This window comes from Pinus tabuliformis, chromosome 4_2 (assembly GCF_031772625.1).
Source record: "Pinus tabuliformis cultivar Carrire ecotype Pingquan chromosome 4_2, CPIR1, whole genome shotgun sequence".
Classification (NCBI taxonomy): domain Eukaryota; kingdom Viridiplantae; phylum Streptophyta; class Pinopsida; order Pinales; family Pinaceae; genus Pinus; species Pinus tabuliformis.
This window is the reverse complement of record NC_142304.1, coordinates 469,741,232-469,749,806: the sequence shown is the minus strand read 5'-3', so window position 1 is coordinate 469,749,806 and position 8,575 is coordinate 469,741,232. Positions and strand designations below refer to the sequence as shown.

At 32.5% G+C, this 8,575-nt stretch overlaps 1 non-coding gene across 1 annotated transcript; it reads left to right on the top strand.

Annotated features, from left to right (window-relative positions):
* Positions 1–1,844: 1,844 nt before the first annotated feature.
* On the top strand, positions 1,845–1,915 carry TRNAG-GCC (transfer RNA glycine (anticodon GCC)). Its single transcript has one exon. It is a non-coding gene; the product is annotated as a tRNA-Gly (tRNA).
* Positions 1,916–8,575: the final 6,660 nt, after the last annotated feature.

The following is an 8,575-nucleotide window of genomic DNA, read 5'->3' as shown; positions in this document are numbered from 1 at the left end:
TCCCGGCGGTGGAGATGTAAGAAAAATTATGAACCTGACACTTAACCCAAGTGCTATATTTGGTTATTTACTGAAATCTCCTTTCGGAGGAGAAGGATGGATCGTTAGCGTGGACAATCTAGAAGATGTAATTGGAGGACATGTATGGTTAGGTTCCATTTGTATCTTCGGTGGTATCTGGCATATCTTAACCAAACCTTTTGCATGGGCTCGCCGTGCATTCGTATGGTCCGGAGAAGCTTATTTGTCATATAGTTTAGCGGCTCTATCCCTCTTTGATTTTATTGCTTGTTGTTTTGTTTGGTTCAACAATACCGTTTATCCTAGTGAATTTTATGGGCCCACCGGCCCAGAAGCCTCTCAAGCTCAAGCATTTACTTTTTTAGTTAGAGACCAACGTCTTGGAGCTAGTGTGGGGTCTGCCCAAGGACCTACTGGTTTAGGTAAATACCTTATGCGTTCTCCGACTGGAGAAATTATCTTTGGAGGGGAAACGATGCGTTTTTTGGATCTTCGTGCTCCTTGGTTGGAACCCCTAAGGGGCCCTAATGGTTTGGATCTGAGCAAGTTGATAAAAGACATACAGCCTTGGCAAGAACGACGTTTATCCGAATATATGACTCATGCTCTTTTAGGTTCTTTAAATTCTGTGGGTGGTGTAGCTACCGAAATCAATGCGGTGAATTATGTCTCTCCCTGAAGTTGGTTATCCACCTCCCATTTCGTTCTAGGATTTTTCTTCTTCGTAGGTCATTTGTGGCATGCAGGAAGGGCTCGTGCAGCTGCAGCAGGATTTGAGAAAGGGATTGATCGTGATTTCGAACCTGTCCTTTCCATGACTCCTCTTAACTGAAACAATAGATCAAACCAGATGGAAGAAAAATCGATTCAATTTCATTACATCTATCTCCTATATCGGCGGGATAGGAGTCTTTTCAAATACTCTTTTTCCAACCGGATCCTTGTAGCTCGGCTATATACAACCGAGCTATTCTCTTTTTCTTTTCTTTTTTTATTGGACCGGTAAATGCAATTGTTGAAAAACAAAAGGAGAGAGAGGGATTCGAACCCTCGATATTTTTTTTTATCTATACTAGTTTTCAAGACCGGAGCCATTAACCACTCGGCCATCTCTCCCGGGGACAACTTCTATTCTACCCCTTCGTATAATCCCTAACTATAAGCATAAAGTCGGGTCAATACCAACTATACCTGTGACATATGATGATTTCACATCATCTAGAATGGAAAAAAAAAGAAACGAATTTCCCTCTCCTCTCACACTCAAATATCAAATTGAAAAAGTTTGAAAGCTCGATCAAGTTATGGTCAAATCCTTTCCATAGTGCATTTGATCAGAATTGAAAATTGGGGATTGGATGGTATAGTCTATTCAATCTGTTGGGAGCTTGTAAGATCATAACCATGACTATTGCTTTCCAATCAGCTGTGTTTGCATTAATTGCTATTTCATTTTTACTAGTGATTGGTGTACCTGTTGCACTTGCCTCTCCCGATGGTTGGTCAAGTAGAAAAAATGTTGTATTTTCGGGTGTATCATTATGGATCGGATCAGTCCTTTTTGTAGGTATCCTTAATTCTTTCATATCTTAGATATGTTCTAGATGTTTTAGGTTCACACTCCCTCCCCCTCCTCCCGGAGGGCTTTATAGCTTTTTTGAAGGGCCTTTTACTTCAGGCCCAAGGAGGAGGGGTTTTCCATATCCGTAATTGAATTAATAATTGGACCATTCAAAAATGGTATCTACTTACGAATGGGATTGAACATATATGTATTTTCCATTTCAATTATATGAATATATAGATATTCATATAATTGAAATGCGGGTATGGTTGAATGGTAAAATTTCTCTTTGCCAAGGAGAAGATGCGGGTTCGATCCCCGCTACCCGCCCTTCACATGGAGTATGAAAAAGAATAGTTCATGTATTGATCGTTTCTTTTCCTCACTTATAATTCAATTATAAATTGATAAGTGAGAGAGCAATCCTTTCCGGACCAAAATACTTCGTATGTTCTGGTCTGGCGGAGACAGGATTTGAACCCGTGACCTCAAGGTTATGAGACTTGCGAGCTACCAGACTACTCTACTCCGCACCATTGATTTATATCATAATCAGAATGGGTACACAAAATAATAATGGGATATAGTACCCCTATCCCTATATAGGGATAGGGGTACTATATCCCATTATCACAAGAAACTTCAATTACTTTTTTTCTTTTCCTACCAACTCGATTTTTTTATCCTGGGCAATAAACATGCGTGGGCCATCTCACGGAGTATGTGTCCGGACAATCCAAAGTCTCGATAGTTGGTTCTAGGTCTTCCAGTCGAAGAACAACGTCGATGGAGACGTGTAGGTGCACTATTACGTGGTGAAGATTGCAATTTTCTATGAATTTCCCATTTGTCATCCAATGATGACAGTTTGCTTTTTTCCTCCAAAGATTGACGAATTAAATGATATTTCTGTTCCAGTGCTTGTCTCTTCTTCTCTCTCTGAATGAGACTCTTTCTCGCCATAATAATTCAGTCGGTACTATTACCTACCAGGAATCAAAATATAGATCAGATTTTAGATGGAGTAATATTATGTTGATTACTTTTTCTCTGTGGGGTATTGTCATTGTATCAATGACAATACCCCACAGAGAAATTGATGAAGAAGAATTAACCAAATTTACCTGATGTAGAGGCAATTAAAAAAGCTGTATAAGTGAATATATAAACTACGGAAAAGTGAGCTAATCCAACTAATTGTGCTTGAACAATGGAAAGGGCTACTGGCTTGTCTCTCCATCGAACTAAATTAGCTAAAGGCGTGCATTCATGGGCCCATGCAAGAGTTTCGATCAGTTCCTACCAATATCCACGCCAGGAAATAAGGAACATAAATCCAGTAGCCCAAACAAGATGCCCGAATAAGAACATCCATGTAGAAGTGTTTGTTTGTTTTTCGTTATATCTTTCTCTTCTTTGTTTCTTTGTTCTTGTTTTTGGTTTGTTTAATTTTGAATTAAAATCAAAAATATAATTAATGATTGCTTTATGCAATATTGTATATTTCAAACTCTAATTATTATTTAAAATAAATAAATATATAATAATAAGTAGTTTAATTTTCAATACTTTTTAATAATTTTTATTTGCTTCTTAATTAAAGGTGGATAATGGATAATGTAAATATAATCCAATTATATTTAATGTTGTGCAATCTCTAGTTGTGTAATATGATTGACATAAAATTTGATATATTAATTTTTATGTAAATATACTACAATTATATTTTATGTTGTAAAATATCTAGTTGTTTAATATGATTGACTTAAAATTTGATATATTAAATTTTCACCCCCACACTATCATATTCAACTCCAAATTTTAGAACTTAATGTTTATAATTTAGATTTCACATTTTAAAGTTTAATGTTCAGTACATGCATAAATTAGTTTTAATAACAATTGTGAAGTTACATTTAAAAATATCTATATGTGATACACATCCACAATTAAAACTTCAAAAAAAATATTGTACTATGACATTTAATAAATATAAAATATTTAATAAAAAATATATTTCATTAATGTAAATTGATAAATATGAGTTCTACCTAACTGTTTCAACCTATGGTTGATTCCAAAAATTTAAAGTAGATGATACATATAATATTGTTTTAACTAATTATTATTTAAAATAATTAATATATAATGAAAAGTAGCTTAATTTTATTTACCTTTTAATAATTTTTATTTGTTTCTTGAAAGGGTGGATAAAGTAAATGTACTCCAATTATATTTAATGTTGTACTATATCTAGTTGTTTAGTATGATTGCGTGAAAAATTGATATATGTTTGACTTAAAATTTGATATATTTAATTTTAAGCTCCATGCTATCAAATTTAACTTCCGCATTTTAAAACTCAATGTTTATAATTTAGATATCACATTTTGAAGTTTAATGTTTAGCACATCCATAAATGTGTTTCAATAACAATTGTGAAGTTACATCTAAAAATATCCATATGTGACACACATCCACAATTAGAACTTCAAAATATCAAATATAATATAGAATATTTAATTAATTTTTTTTCAATATATTATTAATTGAGAAATTTTTATTTCCACAATAAGATTTGGAGTTGTCTTTAGTGTTATTTTTTGTAGATTCTGGTGACGGAATCCGGCAGAAAAAATAGAGGTTAATTCTTGATTTGTATTATTTAAAATGGTTTTTTAACTACATATTTGGATTCAGCACTTTGAAAAACCCCTGGGACACTTTGATTGTACAGAAATTAGTTATCGAACTTGCGATTTCAATAAATTGCTGTCGGATTTTGATTGGAAAAACCCATCGGAAAAGCTTCCAAAAAGTCTCTTTAAAGACAACTGCATAAGATTTAACAAGTATTTGATTTTATTTGATTGATTTTATAATAGAAACATATATTTCATTAATGAAAATTGATAAATATGAGTTCTTAATGGAGCTGGAGGTGGGAGAGCTTAATGTGCGTACAGTCAGAGGTAGTCGATGTTGATTGCTAACCTGCCTTGACTTAGGTAATGGATTCCACCATTCCCACACCCGTCTCTGCAATTTTGCTCATGTCCCCAACTCCTCTCTAATTTCCCTGCATCGTTCTTCTGCCAATTCCTCCACAATCCCTGTTGCTTCTTCCCCTGTTTCCATCCCCATCATGGTTTGCCACCGTATGCGAAGTAGAAGAGGGGGCACTAGAGGCGGAAGCTCTCGCTCACCTGCAATGCTCAGCCCCGATTCAGTTTCCCTTGCCTCCTCAGCTGATAACCCCAACCTGCTTAGTTTCGTGGGGTGTTACCGAGACACTTGAAGCGGCAGAGGCAAAGCCTGGCTCCATGGCACAGGATGCAGAGATGTAGCGGTTTGCATTGCTAATTTTCCCCTACCTTCACCCTATTCATACCACGCAGTTTTGATTTCGCAGCTCCCTGAACAGTCCAGTAATCATTGCCACCGTCTCAATTACTTTTAGGGAAGAAATTGAGCTGCCGGCTCCTCTGGCTCAACATGCTGAGGAGGCGAACAGAGCAGAACCAAGCAGTATGAGGCGAGGCAACACTGGTGATTGGAACGCTGATGAAGGTCTAGCCACCTTGCATGGTAAAGCAGTGGCTGGCAGTCAGCGTGTTGAGGAGGGCAAGCTTAGTAACACGCAGGCATTTGGTAGTCATCGAGGAGACACGTCAGGAACGCGTGTAGGTGCTTGCATCATTGAGGGAGACCATCCAGCACATGGACTTGGCGCTTCAGATGAGGATGACGATTCAGATAAGTACGTGTCCGATTGTGGAGGAACCAGCCCCAGACAACTGATTGCCAGGGGTCGAGTTTGCCAGGTGGACATTTTGCCTTGCTAACGGTTCAGTTTTTGTTCAGTCTTTTGTGTCTTCTGGTTAGTATTATGATTTGGTTAAACCGTTTTTGTTAAGCTGTGATCAAACTGGTAACCCCTACATAGGTTATTTTTGGACTAATACTTTTTGGTTTGGTTTCCCCTCTGTTGGGGCAGTCAAAGATAGTTATTCTGATTGTGTGATGAATGATGCGCAGATCCTCTGAGGTCGAGCCTCACTATAAATCCTTTTTTTATTATATATATATATAATATATATATATATATATATATATATATATATATATATATATATATATATATATATATATGAAATATCTAATTAAATGTGTTTTCAATATATTATTAATTAAAAATGTTTTAGTTCCATAAGATTTAATAAGTATTTTATTTTATTGGCTTGATTTTATAATAAAAATATATATTTTATTAATGTAAATTGATAAATATGAGTTCTACCAAGTGCTTCAACTTGTGGTTGATTTCCAAAATTTAAAATAGATGATACATGTAATAATGTCTTAACTCATTATTATTAAAAATAAATAATATATGAAAATGTAGCTTAGTTTTATTTGCTTAGTAATTATTTTTATTTCTTTCTTAATGAAGGGTGGATAAAGTAAATATACTCCTATTATATATAATGTTGTAGGATATCTAGTTGTTTAAAATGATTGACCTAAACTTTGTGTATTTATATTAAATTGTTATTTAATAAAATTGCAATTTGTTTACATCTAATAATGTTTTAACTCATTAGTATTAAAAATAAATAATATATAAAAAAGTGGCTTAATTTCATTTACTTGATAATTATTTTTATTTGTTTCTTAATGAAGGGTGGATAAACTAAATATACTCCAAGTATATATAATGTAGTAGGATATCTAGTTGTTTAAAATGATTGACCTGAAATTTGTGTACTTGTATTAAATTTTTATTTAATAAACTTGCAATTTTTGTTTTATAAATTTGAAATTAGTTAATTATGAAATTATAGGATATTTAGTTGTTTAAAACGATTGACCTAAAATTTGTGTACTTAAATTAAATTGTTATTTAATAAAATTGTAATTTTTTGTTTTATAAATTTGAAATTAGTTAATTATGATATTATATTGTGTTTATTTTTTTCAACTCTTTTTTGTATTGAATTCTATGATATTTAATTCTATAATTTTACAGCGTATTAAAATTTAATATCAAATTTTAAAACTCGATGATTACGGACATATCATACTAGAGGGGTATATTTCAATGGCATTTGAAATTTTCCATAATTAACCACTCTTTGCAATTACATCATACAATTTGATATAATTAATAATGTTACAATTTCATCATATAATTTGATATAATTAATAATGATGAAGATTATTGAAATTGTGTATTTTAAAATTATTTCAAGAGTCGAATTACAGTAGAGGCTATAGAGGCTATATTTCAATGGAATTTGAAAAATTACCTTTGAAATTTTCCATATTTAACCACTCTTTAAAGTTACATATCATACAATTTGATATAATTAATAACGATGAGCATTATTGAAATTGTGTATTTTAAAACTATTTCAAGAGATTTGAATTTGATGTTTCAGAAACAAGAAAGTTTGAAAACTACCTTTATTTCCAAGTTCTTAGCATCCCATAACTCTGAGTCATAATGTCTAAAAAAAAACTATCTTCTTAAATATGTTGACCTTATGTTACAATATTTTTCTCATAATACATGCTTATAACCTTGGTGTTATACTCTATTGCTTTCCTTTGACAGGCTATATATTTAGGATACATAATGAATGCTCTACCCTTGAAGGCCCTAGAGCCTTCTTTTACATGCATTTAGAATATTCAACGTCCTATCCATGTGAAGGAACAACATGGAAGGAGAGTTTCAGTAGCCTAACCTACCCTAAACTTGTGTCTTTGTTTTGACACTGGTGACTACTACAATCTAATCGACGGTTGGGATGACATTGACATTGTTAGGGTAACTACCTATAGTTAGCCCTACATAGCATTGGTTCCATTTTCATTTGAAAAGGTTGAGAATCTAGCTCTGCAACCACAAGGTTATATTGGAAAGAAAGACAAAGGTTTTTCCTTGCATTCTAAGGAGTGCCACCATTGTTAATTTGTCTTGTTGATATTGTATGAGAGTTGATGTTGATTGTTGATTGAAGCAAGAATTTACACACTAGGTCCTAAAATCAACCGTGTATATTCTAAATACTTGATTGATGTTTGCTATGAATATTCTTTGCACCTCTTGGCAACACTTTGGTGCAATTTCTTGGCAACAAAATTTTCCTTTTTTGGGTATATTTTGCAGGAGAATGCTCTGCTTTTTTAAAAGGTTCTATCATGATGGATATCTTATTCAAGTGTTTACTAAAGGAATTTATTAAAGTGTTATAAACCCTCAACCCTATATTGTAAACCACAAAACCTAAACCCTAAACCCTAAATGCTAAACCCTAATAATTTTATAACATTTAAAAAAACATATTGTAACTTCTATTTAAGTGTTTATTAAAATCATTCATTAAAGTATTATAAACCCTAAACCCTAAACTCTAAACACCAAACCCCAAAGCATAAACCCTAAGACTTATGAACCCTAGACTCTTAACCATAAACCTTAAGCAATTTATAACATTTTAAAAAGTGTTTTTTAAACTTTTATTTAAGTGATTATTATAGGAATATACTAAAGTCTTATAAAACCTAAACCCTAGGTAGTTTATAGCATTCTAAAAGGAGTTTTGTAATTTTTACTTAAGTTTTGATCAAATTAATTTACTAAGGTGTTATATACCCTAAACTATAAAAACTAAACCCTAAACTATAAACCCTAAACCGAAAAACCTAAACCCTAAATGCTAAACCCTAAGCCTTTTATAACATTTCAAAAAGTGTTTTGTAACTTTTATTTAAATTTTTATTAAAACATTTTACTCAAGTGTTATATTAAGTGTATATTAAAAACATTTACTAAAGTGTTATAAGCCCTAAACCCTAAATGCTAAAACCTAAGAATTTTATAACATTTTAAAAACTATTTGTAACTTTGATTTAAGTGCTTATTAAAATAATTTACTAAAATGTTATAAACCATAAATCCTAAACCCTAAACCTTAATCCCTA